Source organism: Haliotis cracherodii, unplaced genomic scaffold, assembly GCF_022045235.1.
Source record: "Haliotis cracherodii isolate W230 unplaced genomic scaffold, xgHalCrac1.p SCAF_33, whole genome shotgun sequence".
NCBI lineage: Eukaryota > Metazoa > Mollusca > Gastropoda > Lepetellida > Haliotidae > Haliotis > Haliotis cracherodii.
The window spans coordinates 43,557-57,176 of NW_027266290.1; the positions used below are offsets into that span (position 1 = coordinate 43,557).

Here is a 13,620-nt window from a genome sequence, read left to right on the forward strand (position 1 = left end):
CCAAAAATATGTTTTGAATTTTTAAGCAACATATTTTTTCAAATTTTACAATATCATGGTTTCAATATTTGATAATGTTATCTTCGGGGACAATTGGACATATGGGTTTCTATCTTTCAACACAAGAAATATTTCTTTGCTATATGAAATTCGGTAAATGGAACGACAGATCCAGGCTCATATCTACACCTACACTAGGAATAATCCGTAGGGGTATCTATCATCTTATACCAGATAGAAACAGTACAGACCCGGTGACCTTTCCATCAACTTGACCTTGTGAGGTGTCCGCCAGGGCACCCATTCCCGGATACCGAGGTTCTGGAAGTCATGACAACCAGACAGGTGTCTGGTGACTGGTACTAGATTGCTGAGGGCTTTGTCTCCACTGTGGTGTCCTGAGAGATACCATGGATGGGATTCCTGGACGAGTATCCAATAACGGATGCCCAGAACCATTATTATTGTGTTATTGTTTACAGGATGCAAGGAAGGCAGTACTCATTCGCCTCTTAACCTTCCGTGCCTCAGTGGCATTGATTGCCTTAATCACAAGAAGCACATATTGTCTTGTATGCAAGTGGGGCATTACTACAGATGTATGTGAGAAACATAATAAACATAAATCGTCACAAGAACAGTTTATTAATTAAAGACGTTGCGTTCTCCACATTCCGCTTGCTTTCGAAATCCATCATTAGTCCATTGCCAGTTCACTGAAAAGCCAAATATATTATTTAGACAAATGTAATAGTACAAGCCCATTATAGTCATATATATGACAAATTAGGTCAACTATGTAAGTGAGTGTTGCACCTGCCAAAAAGTAGACGTGTTCTCCATGTGAGTGAGTGTTGTTGTACAACACTGACAGTACCAGACAAGGAAGGAGATGTGTTAACCATGTGAGTGAGTGAGTGTTGTTGTACGACAGACAGTACCTATTTGGGAAGAAGAAGTATTCTCCATGTGGGTCAGTGTTGTTGTACGACAGATAGTACGTAGTGGGGGAAGGGACGTGTTCTGTATGTGAATTAGTGTTGTTGGAGACGTGTTCTCCATGTGAGTGAGTGTTGTTGTACGACAGGCAGTTCCTATTGGGGAAGGAGACGTGTTCTCCATGTGAGTGAGTGTTGTTGTACGACAGACAGTACCTAGTGGGGAAGAAGTGTTCTCCATGTGAGTGAGTGTTGTTGTACGACAGACAGTACCTAGTGGGGGAAGAGACGTGTTCTCCATGTGAGGGAGTGTTGTTGTACGACAGACAGTACCTAGTGGGGGAATAGATGTGTTCTCCATGTGAGTGAGTGTTGTTTTATGACAGACAGTTCCTAGTGGGGAAGAAGTGTTCTCCATGTGAGTGAGTGTTGTTTTATGACAGACAGTTCCTAGTGGGGAAGAAGTGTTCTCCATGTGAGTGAGTGTTGTTGTACGACAGACAGTACCTAGTGGGAAAGGAGACGTGTTCTCCATGTGAGGGAGTGTTGTTGTACGACAGACAGTACTTAGTGGGAAAGGAGACGTGTTCTCCATGGGAGTGAGTGTTGTTTTACGACAAAGACAGTTCCTTGTAGGGAAGGAAACGTGTTCTCCACGTGAGTGAGAGTTGTTGTACGACAGACAGTTCCTAGTTGGGGAAGAGACGTGTTCTCCATGGGAGTGAGTGCTGTTGAATGACACAGACAGGACCTAGTGGGGAAGGAGATGTGTTCTCCATGTGAGTGAGTGTTGTTGAATGACACAGACAGTAACTAGTGGGGGAAGAGACGTGTTCTCCATGTGAGTGAGTGATGTTGTACGACAGACAGTACCTAGTGGGGGAAGAGACGTGTTCTCCATGTGAGGGAGTGTTGTTGTACGACAGACAGTACCTAGTGGGGGAAGAGACGTGTTCTCCATGTGAGTGAGTGTTGTTTTATGACAGACAGTTCCTAGTGGGGAAGGAGATGTGTTCTCCATGTGAGTGAGTGTTGTTTTATGACAGACAGTTCCTAGTGGGGAAGAAGTGTTCTCCATGTGAGTGAGTGTTGTTGTACGACAGACAGTACCTAGTGGGAAAGGAGACGTGTTCTCCATGTGAGGGAGTGTTGTTGTACGACAGACAGTACCTAGTGGGAAAGGAGACGTGTTCTCCATGGGAGTGAGTGTTGTTTTACGACAAAGACAGTTCCTTGTAGGGAAGGAAACGTGTTCTCCACGTGAGTGAGAGTTGTTGTACGACAGACAGTTCCTAGTTGGGGAAGAGACGTGTTCTCCATGGGAGTGAGTGCTGTTGAATGACACAGACAGGACCTAGTGGGGAAGGAGATGTGTTCTCCATGGGAGTGAGTGCTGTTGAATGACACAGACAGGACCTAGTGGGGAAGGAGATGTGTTCTCCATGTGAGTGAGTGATGTTGAATGACACATACAGTACCTAGTGGGGAAGGAGATGTGTTCTCCATGGGAGTGAGTGCTGTTGAATGACACAGACAGGACCTAGTGGGGAAGGAGATGTGTTCTCCATGTGAGTGAGTGTTGTTGAATGACACAGACAGTAGCTAGTGGGGAAGGAGACGTGTTCTCCATGTGAGTGAGTGTTGTTGAATGACACAGACAGTACCTAGTGGGGAAGGAGATGTGTTCTCCATGTGAGTGAGTGATGTTGAATGACACATACAGTACCTAGTGGGGAAGGAGACGTGTTCTCCATGTGAGTGAGTGTTGTTGAATGACACAGACAGTACCTAGTGGGGAAGGAGATGTGTTCTCCATGTGAGTGAGTGATGTTGAATGACACATACAGTACCTAGTGGGGAAGGAGATGTGTTCTCCACGTGAGTCATTGTTGCTGCACGACAGATAGTTCCTAGTGGGGAAGGAGACGTGTTCTCCACGTGAGTCATTGTTGCTGCACGACAGATAGTTCCTAGTGGGGAAGGAGACGTGTTCTCCACGTGAGTCATTGTTGCTGCACGACAGATAGTTCCTAGTGGGGAAGGAGACGTGTTCTCCACGTGAGTCATTGTTGCTGCACGACAGATAGTTCCTATTGGGGAAGGAGACGTGTTCTCCACGTGAGTCATTGTTGCTGCACGACAGATAGTTCCTAGTGGGGAAGGAGACGTGTTCTCCACGTGAGTCATTGTTGCTGCACGACAGATAGTTCCTATTGGGGAAGGAGACATGTTCTCCACGTGAGTCATTGTTGCTGCACGACAGATAGTTCCTATTGGGGAAGGAGACATGTTCTCCACGTGAGTCATTGTTGCTGCACGACAGATAGTTCCTAGTGGGGAAGGAGACATGTTCTCCACGTGAGTCATTGTTGCTGCACGACAGATAGTTCCTAGTGGGGGACGAGACGTGTTCTCCATGTGAGTGAGTGTTGTTGTACGACAGACAGTTCCTAGTGGGGATGGAGAGGTGTTCTCCACGTGAGTCAGTGTTGTTGTACGACAGACAGTTCCTAGTGGGGGACGAGACGTGTTCTCCATGTGAGTGAGTGTTGTGGTACGACAGACAGTTCCTAGTGGGGATGGAGACGTGTTCTCCACGTGAGTGAGTGTTGTTGTACGACAGATAGTTCCTAGTGGGGGACGAGACGTGTTCTCCATGTGAGTGAGTGTTGTTGTACGACAGATAGTCCCTAGTGGGGGACGAGACGTGTTCTCCATGTGAGTGAGTGTTGCTGTACGACAGACAGTTCCTAGTGGGGATGGAGACGTGTTCTCCACGTGAGTGAGTGTTGTTGTACGACAGATAGTTCCTAGTGGGGGACGAGACTTGTTCTCCATGTGAGTGAGTGTTGTTGAATGACACAGACAGTTCCTAGTGGGGATGGAGATGTGTTCTCCATGTGAGTGAGTGTTGTTGAATGACACAGACAGTTCCTAGTGGGGATGGAGACGTGTTCTCCATGTGAGTGACACAGACAGTTCCTAGTGGGGATGGAGACGTGTTCTCCATGTGAGTGAGTGTTGTTGAATGACACATACAGTACCTAGTGGGGAAGGAGATGTGTTCTCCATGTGAGTGAGTGTTGTTGAATGACACAGACAGTTCCTAGTTGGGATGGAGATGTGTTCTCCATGTGAGTGAGTGTTGTTGAATGACACATACAGTACCTAGTGGGGATGGAGACGTGTTCTCCATGTGAGTGAGTGTTGTTTTATGACAGACAGTTCCTAGTGGGGAAGAAGTGTTCTCCATGTGAGTGAGTGTTGTTGTACGACAGACAGTACCTAGTGGGAAAGGAGACGTGTTCTCCATGTGAGGGAGTGTTGTTGTACGACAGACAGTACCTAGTGGGAAAGGAGACGTGTTCTCCATGGGAGTGAGTGTTGTTTTACGACAAAGACAGTTCCTTGTAGGGAAGGAAACGTGTTCTCCACGTGAGTGAGAGTTGTTGTACGACAGACAGTTCCTAGTTGGGGAAGAGACGTGTTCTCCATGGGAGTGAGTGCTGTTGAATGACACAGACAGGACCTAGTGGGGAAGGAGATGTGTTCTCCATGGGAGTGAGTGCTGTTGAATGACACAGACAGGACCTAGTGGGGAAGGAGATGTGTTCTCCATGTGAGTGAGTGATGTTGAATGACACATACAGTACCTAGTGGGGAAGGAGATGTGTTCTCCATGTGAGTGAGTGTTGTTGAATGACACAGACAGTAGCTAGTGGGGAAGGAGACGTGTTCTCCATGTGAGTGAGTCATTGTTGCTGCACGACAGATAGTTCCTAGTGGGGAAGGAGACGTGTTCTCCACGTGAGTCATTGTTGCTGCACGACAGATAGTTCCTATTGGGGAAGGAGATGTGTTCTCCATGTGAGTGAGTGTTGTTGTACGACAGATAGTCCCTAGTGGGGGACGAGACGTGTTCTCAACGTGAGTCAGTGTTGTTGTACGACAGACAGTTCCTAGTGGGGATGGAGAGGTGTTCTCCATGTGAGTCAGTGTTGTTTTATGACAGACAGTTCCTAGTGGGGAAGAAGTGTTCTCCATGTGAGTGAGTGTTGTTGTACGACAGACAGTACCTAGTGGGAAAGGAGACGTGTTCTCCATGTGAGGGAGTGTTGTTGTACGACAGACAGTACCTAGTGGGAAAGGAGACGTGTTCTCCATGGGAGTGAGTGTTGTTTTACGACAAAGACAGTTCCTTGTAGGGAAGGAAACGTGTTCTCCACGTGAGTGAGAGTTGTTGTACAACAGACAGTTCCTAGTTGGGGAAGAGACGTGTTCTCCATGGGAGTGAGTGCTGTTGAATGACACAGACAGTGAATTAGTGTTGTTGTACGACAGGCAGTTCCTAGTGTGGAATGAGAAGTGTTCTCCATGTGAGTCATTGTTGCTGCACGACAGATAGTTCCTAGTGGGGAAGGAGACGTGTTCTCCACGTGAGTCATTGTTGCTGCACGACAGATAGTTCCTAGTGGGGAAGGAGACTTGTTTTCCATGTGAGTGAGAGTTGTTGTACGACAAACAGTTCCTAGTTGGGGAAGAGACGTGTTCTCCATGGGAGTGAGTGCTGTTGAATGACACAGACAGTGAATTAGTGTTGTTGTACGACAGATAGTACCTAGTGGGGACGGAGACGTGTTCTCCACGTGAGTCATTGTTGCTGCACGACAGATAGTTCCTAGTGGGGAAGGAGACGTGTTCTCCTAGTGAGTCATTGTTGCTGCACGACAGATAGTTCCTATTGGGGAAGGAGACTTGTTTTCCATGTGAGTGAGTGTTGTTGTACGACAGATAGTTCCTAGTGGGGAAGGAGACGTGTTCTCCACGTGAGTCATTGTTGCTGCACGACAGATAGTTCCTAGTGGGGAAGGAGACGTGTTCTCCACGTGAGTCATTGTTGCTGCACGACAGATAGTTCCTAGTGGGGAAGGAGACGTGTTCTCCTAGTGAGTCATTGTTGCTGCACGACAGATAGTTCCTAGTGGGGAAGGAGACGTGTTCTCCACGTGAGTCATTGTTGCTGCACGACAGATAGTTCCTATTGGGGAAGGAGACGTGTTCTCCATGTGAAGTGAGTGTTGTTGTACGACAGATAGTTCCTAGTGGGGAAGGAGACGTGTTCTCCACGTGAGTCATTGTTGCTGCACGACAGATAGTTCCTAGTGGGGAAGGAGACGTGTTCTCCACGTGAGTCATTGTTGCTGCACGACAGATAGTTCCTAGTGGGGAAGGAGACGTGTTCTCCACGTGAGTCATTGTTGCTGCACGACAGATAGTTCCTATTGGGGAAGGAGACTTGTTCTCCATGTGAGTGAGTGTTGTTGTATGACAGATAGTCCCTAGTGGGGGACGAGACGTGTTCTCAACGTGAGTCAGTGTTGTTGTACGACAGACAGTTCCTAGTGGGGATGGAGAGGTGTTCTCCACGTGAGTCATTGTTGTTGTACGACAGATAGTCCCTATTGGGGAAGGAGATGCGTTCTCCATGTGAGTGAGTGTTGTTGTACGACAGATAGTCCCTAGTGGGGGACGAGACGTGTTCTCAACGTGAGTCAGTGTTGTTGTACGACAGACAGTTCCTAGTGGGGATGGAGAGGTGTTCTCCATGTGAGTCAGTGTTGTTTTATGACAGACAGTTCCTAGTGGGGAAGAAGTGTTCTCCATGTGAGTGAGTGTTGTTGTACGACAGACAGTACCTAGTGGGAAAGGAGACGTGTTCTCCATGTGAGGGAGTGTTGTTGTACGACAGACAGTACCTAGTGGGAAAGGAGACGTGTTCTCCATGGGAGTGAGTGTTGTTTTACGACAAAGACAGTTCCTTGTAGGGAAGGAAACGTGTTCTCCACGTGAGTGAGAGTTGTTGTACGACAGACAGTTCCTAGTTGGGGAAGAGACGTGTTCTCCATGGGAGTGAGTGCTGTTGAATGACACAGACAGTGAATTAGTGTTGTTGTACGACAGGCAGTTCCTAGTGTGGAATGAGAAGTGTTCTCCATGTGAGTCATTGTTGCTGCACGACAGATAGTTCCTAGTGGGGAAGGAGACGTGTTCTCCACGTGAGTCATTGTTGCTGCACGACAGATAGTTCCTAGTGGGGAAGGAGACTTGTTTTCCATGTGAGTGAGAGTTGTTGTACGACAGACAGTTCCTAGTTGGGGAAGAGACGTGTTCTCCATGGGAGTGAGTGCTGTTGAATGACACAGACAGTGAATTAGTGTTGTTGTACGACAGATAGTACCTAGTGGGGACGGAGACGTGTTCTCCACGTGAGTCATTGTTGCTGCACGACAGATAGTTCCTAGTGGGGAAGGAGACGTGTTCTCCTAGTGAGTCATTGTTGCTGCACGACAGATAGTTCCTATTGGGGAAGGAGACTTGTTTTCCATGTGAGTGAGTGTTGTTGTACGACAGATAGTTCCTAGTGGGGAAGGAGACGTGTTCTCCACGTGAGTCATTGTTGCTGCACGACAGATAGTTCCTAGTGGGGAAGGAGACGTGTTCTCCACGTGAGTCATTGTTGCTGCACGACAGATAGTTCCTAGTGGGGAAGGAGACGTGTTCTCCTAGTGAGTCATTGTTGCTGCACGACAGATAGTTCCTAGTGGGGAAGGAGACGTGTTCTCCTAGTGAGTCATTGTTGCTGCACGACAGATAGTTCCTATTGGGGAAGGAGACGTGTTCTCCATGTGAAGTGAGTGTTGTTGTACGACAGATAGTTCCTAGTGGGGAAGGAGACGTGTTCTCCACGTGAGTCATTGTTGCTGCACGACAGATAGTTCCTAGTGGGGAAGGAGACGTGTTCTCCACGTGAGTCATTGTTGCTGCACGACAGATAGTTCCTAATGGGGAAGGAGACGTGTTCTCCACGTGAGTCATTGTTGCTGCACGACAGATAGTTCCTATTGGGGAAGGAGACTTGTTCTCCATGTGAGTGAGTGTTGTTGTATGACAGATAGTCCCTAGTGGGGGACGAGACGTGTTCTCAACGTGAGTCAGTGTTGTTGTACGACAGACAGTTCCTAGTGGGGATGGAGAGGTGTTCTCCACGTGAGTCAGTGTTGTTGTACGACAGATAGTCCCTAGTGGGGGACGAGACGTGTTCTCCATGTGAGTGAGTGTTGTGGTACGACAGATAGTTCCTATTGGGGAAGGAGACTTGTTCTCCATGTGAGTGAGTGTTGTGGTACGACAGATAGTTCCTATTGGGGAAGGAGATATGTTCTCCACGTGAGTGAGTGTTGTTGTACGACAGATAGTCCCTAGTGGGGGACGAGAGGTGTTCTCCACGTGAGTCAGTGTTGTTGTACGACAGATAGTCCCTAGTGGGGGACGAGACGTGTTCTCCATGTGAGTGAGTGTTGCTGTACGACAGACAGTTCCTAGTGGGGATGGAGACGTGTTCTCCACGTGAGTGAGTGTTGTGGTACGACAGATAGTTCCTATTGGGGAAGGAGACTTGTTCTCCATGTGAGTGAGTGTTGCTGCACGACAGATAGTTCCTATTGGGGAAGGAGACTTGTTCTCCATGTGAGTCAGTGTTGTTGTACGACAGACAGTTCCTAGTGGGGAGGGAGGCGTGTTCTGTAGGTTAGTGAGTGTTGTTGAATGACACAGACAGTAGCTAGTGGGGAAGGAGACGTGTTCTCCATGTGAGTGAGTGTTGTTGAATGACACAGACAGTACCTAGTGGGGGACGAGAGGTGTTCTCCATGGGAGTGGGTGTTGTTGTACGACAGACAGTACCTAGTGGGGGACGAGAGGTGTTCTCCATGTGAGTGAGTGTTGTTGTACGATAAATACAGTACCTTGTTGGGAAGTAAAAGTCTTTGTCCATGTGAGTGAGAGTTGTTGTACGACAGACAGATCCTAGCAGGGATGGAGACGTGTTCTCCATGTGAATGTTGTTGTACGACACAGACAGTACCTGACCAGGATGGAGACGTGTTTTCCATGTGAATGTTGTTGTACGACACAGACAGTACCTGACCAGGAGGGATACGTGTTACACACACTCACACACACTCACACACACTCACACACAAACACGCCGTTGAGGGTAGACACACATATCTCACCTTTGTTGCCACGGCTGCAGCGTTGGGCCGTTAGTGGTTATGACAAGAGCAATGGGCCGGTTTATTGTGTTCCCGATCGCAGATTGCACGTCCACCGTGACGGCATCTGCACCGACAGCAATCGCTGTGCACCACGCAACTTTCTCCACATCCTCTACAATAAGCATCCACTGAAACAACAACGCCCACAATTGTATTTTTCGTATTAGACTGGAGTGCAGATCATTACCTCTCTTCATGAGTGTGCCTCTCCGGCAGTGTGTCTCTTCATCAGTCTGTCGCTACATCAGTGTGTCTCAAAAACAGTGTGTCTCTACATTAGTGTATCTCTACATCAGTGTGTCTCTACATTAGTGTATCTCTACATCAGTGTGTCTCTACATTAGTGTATCTCTACATCAGTGTGTCTCTACATTAGTGTATCTCTACATCAGTGTGTATCTACATGTGTATGTCTCTATATCAGTGTGTCTCTACATCAATGTGTCTCTACATTTGCATGTCTCTAAATTAGTGCGTCTCCACATCTGTGTGTCTCAAACTAAGTGTGTCTCTACATCAACGTGTCTCAAAAACAGTGTATCTCTATATTAGTGCTTCTCCACATCAGTGTGTCTCTAAATAAGTGTGTCTCCACATCAGTGTGTCTCTATATTAGTGTGTCTCTATATCCGTGTGTCTCTATATAAGTGTGTCTCTACATTAGTGTATCTCTACATCGGTGTGTCTCTACATTTGTATGTCCCTACAAAAGTGTGTCTCTACAGTTGTATGTCTCTATATCAGTGTGTCTCTACATCAATGTGTCTCTACATTTGCATGTCTCTATATAAGTGTATCTCAAAATAAGTGTGTTTCTACATCAGTGTGTCTCAAAAACAGTGTGTCTCTATATTAGTGTGTCTCTACATGAGTGTGTCTCTACACCAGTGTGTCTCTACATGTATGTGTCTCTACATCGGTGTTTCTCTACATCAGTGTGTCTCTATACCAGTGTGTCTCTACATCAGCGTGTCTCTACATCAGTGTGTCTCTACATTAGTGTGTTTCTACATCAGCGTGTCTCTACATCAGTGTGTCTCTACATTAGTGTGTTTATACATCAGCGTGTCTCTACATCAGTGTGTCTCTACATCAGCGTGTCTCTACATCAGCGTGTCTCTACATCAGCGTGTCTCTACATTAGTGTGTCACTACATTAGTGTGTTTCTACATCAGCGTGTCTCTACCTCAGTGTGTCTCCACATCGGCGTGTTTTTACATCAGCGTGTCTCTACATCAGTGTGTCTTCACATCAGTGTGTCTCTACATCAGTGTGTCTCTACATTAGTGTCTATCTACATGAGCGTGTCTCTACATCAGTGTGTCTCTACCTCAGTGTGTCTCCACATCAGTGTGTCTCCACATGAGCGTGTCTCTACATTAGTGTGTCACTACATTAGTGTGTCTCTTCATCAGTGTGTCTCTACATCAGTGTGTCTCTACATCAGTGTGTCTCTACATCAGTGTGTCTCCACATCGGCGTGTCTCTACATCAGCGTGTCTCTACATTAGTGTGTATCTACATCAGCGTGTCTCTACATCAGTATGTCTCCACATCGGCGTGTCTCTTCATCAGCGTGTCTCTACATCAGTGTGTCTCTACATTAGTGTGTATTTATATCGGCGTGTCTCTACATCAGTGCGTCTCTACATCAGTATGTCTCTACATCAGCGTGTCTCTACATCAGTGTGTCTCTACATCAGCGTGTCTCTACTGTAGTGTGTCTCTACATCAGTGTGTCTCTACATCAGTGTGTCTCTACATCAGCGTGTCTTCACATCAGTGTGTCTCTATACCAGTGTGTCTCTACATCAACGTGTCTCTACATCAGCGTGTCTCTACATCAGTATGTCTCTACATCAGTGTGTCTCTACATCAGCGTGTCTCCACATCAGCGTGTCTCTACATAAGTGTGTATCTATATCAGCGTGTCTCTACATCAGCGTGTATCTATATCAGCGTGTCTCTTCATCAGCGTGTCTCTTCATCAGCGTGTCTCTACATCAGCGTGTCTCTGCATCATCGCGTCTCTACATCAGTGTGTCTTCACATCAGTGTGTCTCCACATCAGTGTGTCTCTACATTAGTGTGTATCTATTTCAGCGTGTCTCTACATCAGTGTGTCTCTACATCAGCGTGTCTCTACATCAGCGTGTCTCTACATGAGTGTGTCTCACATTAGTGAGTCTCTATATTAGTGTGTCTCTACATCAGTGTGTCTCTACATCAGCGTGTCTCTACATCAGTGTGTCTCTACATCAGTGTGTCTCCACATCAGCGTGTCTCCACATTAGTGTGTCTCTACATCAGTGTGTCTCTACATCAGTGTGTCTCTACATCAGCGTGTCTCTACATCAGTGTTTCTCTACATCAGCGTGTCTCTACATCAGTGTTTCTCTACATCAGCGTGTCTCTACATCAGTGTGTGTATACATCAGTATGTCTCTACATCAGCGTGTTTCTACATCAGTGTGTCTCTACATCAGTGTGTCTCCAGATCAGCGTGTCTCCACATCAGTGTGTCTCTACATCAGTGTGTCTCTACATCAGTGTGTCTCTAGATCAGCGTGTCTCCACATTAGTGTGTCTCTACATCAGCGTGTCTCTACATCAGTGTGTCTCCAGATCAGCGTGTCTCCACATTAGTGTGTCTCTACATCAGTGTGTCTCCAGATCAGCGTGTCTCCACATTAGTGTGTCTCTACATCAGTGTGTCTCTACATCAGTGTGTCTCTACATCAGTGTGTCTCTACATCAGCGTGTCTCTACATCAGTGTGTCTCTACATCAGCGTGTCTCTACATCAGCATGTCTCTACATCAGTGTGTCTCTACATAAGTGTGTCTCTACATCAGCGTGTCTCTACATCAGTGTGTCTCTACATCAGTGTGTCTCTACATCAGTGAGTTTCTACATCAGTGTGTCTCTACATCAGTGTGTCTCCATATCAGCGTGTCTCTACATCAGCGTGTCTCTACATCAGTGTGTCTCTTCATTAGTGTGTCTCTGTATTAGTGTGTCTCTACATCAGTGTGTCTCTACATCGGCGTGTCTCTACATCAGCGTGTCTCTACATCAGTGAGTTTCTACATCAGTGTGTCTCTACATCAGCGTGTCTCTACATCAGTGTGTCTGTACATCAGCGTGTCTCTACCTCAGTGTGTCTCCACATCGGCGTGTCTCTTCATCAGCGTGTCTCTACATTAGTGTGTTTCCACATCGGCGTGTCTACCTTAGTGTGTCTCTACATCATTGTGTCACTACATCAGCGTGTCTCCACATCAGTGTGTCACTACATTAGTTGGTCTGTACCTTGTGTGTGTCTTGCTTTGAAAAGAATTGCAGTTATATCAAACATGTCAGTTTACTGTGGGAAGAAAGCCAGGAGTAATGCAGGCCTCAGACGTTTACCATTTTGGTGAAACCCACGAGTACAGATATAGTGCTGCCAAACCAAGAATCATAATAGGGCCAAACCAGGATTCGAACCCACGATCATATGTTACTTGCGCGCCCAAGGGACACAACTCTGTACAGCGAATTGCGGCGCCTTGGACGTTTCGAAAAGAAGACCTGTTATACATAGTACGTGATAAGTGTGTTACTTGCGCCTAATCCATTTGATTGTCCGCAATATAATTTGTTTAAATCAAATTCGTGATAATAACATAACTTGAATAATGTAAAAGCAAATATAATAATTTTAACGAGAGAAAATATAAATATATTCAATACAGGAAAATGTATATCACAATTTGTGTATTTGGTCTCAGATGTTTTCAATGAAAACTGGTCCATCAATATCATGTTGTAACTCACCCGTGGAGACGGAACCCAGTACCAGAGCAGCAGCAAGTAGAAGGCACACGATCTTCATCTTGGCGGATATGAGTCGTCTTGTCCGTCTTGACGATTATATACCCCGTGTCTGTCAATCTAAGTTGTTTACCATGCACAAGCATCCGTGATTCTAAGAAAAATGTCAATCTTATTAAGAACTGCTCTTCCAAGAACTTACGTAAGCAGTTTTTTATCTAACGAGCGTTCACGTGTTGTCGAGGGCAAACCGGTACGGCCACCGAGTACGTTAGCGCACCTGTCTTCTTGGCTAATATATTCAGAGTACAAGGAAGCCTTTTCTTATAACCAAGTGATATATATGTATTTGCATTAGCATCCTTGGCCTGGAAATGTCCATGACGATAGTGCGCATTAAGCATTTAATTGGTTTATACTATCATGAAAGGTTTTCTTCTGCCCAAAAGATGTTTTTGTCATGTATTATCCCAACTAATATGTTTTTTTCTGTGTTTTTTTTGTTATCTCCAATGGACAAAAGAAATCACAAGCACCTTCTCTCCACGTTTCAAGTAACGCCGATTATATGGTTTTAAACATCTTATCCTATTAATTTCGCCAGTAGGTTTGTATGGCAATTTAAGCCAGAGCGTATATGCTAAATGTGTGTATGTTCATGATCTAAGTCGTACATGAAAGGGGGAACCACATACTTGATACAAGAGAGTAAAGCCTAGGAAAGGGAGATTAGATACGTTCATGCTGAT

At 46.2% G+C, this 13,620-nt stretch overlaps 1 long non-coding RNA gene across 1 annotated transcript; it reads right to left on the minus strand.

Annotated features, from left to right (window-relative positions):
* Positions 1–628: 628 nt before the first annotated feature.
* LOC139477345 (uncharacterized) lies at positions 629–12,980 on the minus strand. Its single transcript, XR_011654152.1, has 3 exons — positions 12,875–12,980; positions 9,014–9,183; positions 629–716 (listed from the first exon to the last, which is right to left on the minus strand). It is a non-coding gene; the product is annotated as an uncharacterized lncRNA (long non-coding RNA).
* Between the last annotated feature and the right edge of the window lie 640 nt (positions 12,981–13,620).